Genomic DNA, 2,306 nt, shown 5'->3' with positions numbered 1-2,306 from the left:
GAAACATTCTACAACACTAAAACTATTGTAAACGAAAAGTACTTCTATCCAGAAACACCATCTAATGAATTGAACTTTGAAAATCAGATAACTTTCTCAGATATCCTCATTAACCAAGAAGATAATATTTCAAAAATAGACGAACTGAAAATGCATAAAAATGCAAGTTACGCAATAAATGCACTGATCGTGATTTTGATAGGAATTATTGTAATTTATATTATCTATAAAAGAAATAAAGCTAAAATAAATGATAAAATTGTAAATCTAGAATTAAACATACAACCTGCTTCAACAGAGACTGTTGAAACTAGGGGTGGTGGAGTCATATATGGGCCACTTGAGACACCTCCATAAAGACATACTTACATACATAAACATAAAGACATACTTGCATACATAAATATATAAATATGTAAATCCAAATAAACACACATACGTACATACATATGAAGACACTTTACGCGCGAGTTCTAAAGACGTGACATAAACGTAAACAAAATGCAGGTGTATGTTATTAAAGTTTCAAATACGGCATGTGAACGGATCACAAAAAGCGTTCTCACGAAATGCCAACAAAAAACATATATTGTATTTCTAATGTTAGTTTTAACTTGTAAATTGTTTGGAAGCGAAAATAAAGTGCAGTTGAAGAAAACTACCGAAGAAGGAAGACTTCTTTCAATTCAACACATAACTATATTGATTGTGAGCTTAAATGATTTAAAAAATTTCCACAAAGAGCAACGTTTTAAACAATTATCAACTATGCCAGTTCGCGTACTTCTCGGTACCACAGGCAAAACTTGCCTAAAGTCTCCACCCAGAATAATAATTTTCCCACCAAAAGGCGTCTCATTTTGGTGAATATCGCGCAAAAGACGATCTAAACACAACAGAGCTCTGCCAGGTACCATGCTAGCTTCATCCCAAATAATAGCTTTTGCTGCCTTTAATGCCTGACCAACTTTAGTGTTTGGTTTTACCAAAGAAACTGACGATTCAGTCAACGGTATGGGAAATTTAAAAACGCTGTGAGCAGTTCGCCCGCCTGGCAACAAAATTGAAGCTATACCTGTCCAAGCTACGGTAATCACTGTTTCTCCAATACCACGAATATAGTGAGCAAGAGTTTTATATAGAAATGTTTTTCCAGAGCCACCAGGTCCATCAATAAAAACAGCTTTAACAGATATGCCCTCATCATTTAGCATTGTACACACTTCGTTAAAAATGTGTTTTTGTTCTCGATTAAGCTGATCTTTTAATGTTTGTGCGCATATCAAATCGACTTCAATGTCAGTTGTTAAAGTTGTAAGGTTTCTGCAAAAGAAACTTCCGGCAAACCAAAATGTTTTAAAGATGTATTGTGAGAAAGTATTGCAAAATTTGATTAATTTCCCGCAACGCCAATATTTCACTTTCTACTACATTATTATCTCTTACAAAATCTTCAATAAAATATTCTTTAAATGTTGTCCAAAGTTCAAGGGGCGAAGTAGGTTCTCCAAACACGCAAATCATGGCAAAAATACGTCTTAACTGTGAGGGCATTTTGAAGGTAGAAACTTCTGTCAAAACAGCAACCCTTTCCGAGTTATCCATTAATAGCTTTCGTTTGACGGCCGATTCCCAAAAAGAAGAGAGGAGCTCATTACCAACTGTCAATAAATCATTGTATGATTTAGGACCCTTTATGGAAACTAACAGTAAACGTAATGTATAAATTCTGCCTATTGCGTTGGCTAAATTTTTTCTTCTCTGCCACGAACGTGAGCCTTGTTGCCAAGTGTAATGTTCAGGAATTTCTTGGTAAGTCAATGTATTAGAAAAGGTATCTATTGTATTCAGCTTAAAGTACGCAGTAAGTGTAGTGTCTCGGAATTCCGTAATCGCTTCTGCTATAATAGCACTGTCTTCACGAAAGTAAATATTTTGTAAATTTGGAAGGTGTACCGCAAGAGGTTTTACTGTGTGTGATTTTTCCTGCATTGGAAATTCAAAAAGTCTCCAACACGCTTCTGGTGCGCTTACATACCTAGCATCTACAAAAGTCGTTATCTCATCAAAATTAATGCAGTTACTAACAGGTTGTTCAATGATCTGAATACTTGCACAATCATATCCTTTATAGATATATTTATGTAGGTACTTAACACTTTTGATTGAAGAACATATTTCAACATTGATGTGAGCGGCATATTTTTTTGTTAAGTATTTATTATATGGTAAGATCCATCGATTATCTAATTCAATTTGGTTTTGATTGACTCGAACTAAAACTTTGCTCCCGTCATCGCGGCGAC

This window comes from Anastrepha obliqua, chromosome 6, assembly GCF_027943255.1.
Source record: "Anastrepha obliqua isolate idAnaObli1 chromosome 6, idAnaObli1_1.0, whole genome shotgun sequence".
Lineage (NCBI taxonomy): Eukaryota > Metazoa > Arthropoda > Insecta > Diptera > Tephritidae > Anastrepha > Anastrepha obliqua.
Note: the sequence above shows the minus strand (reverse complement) of the source record.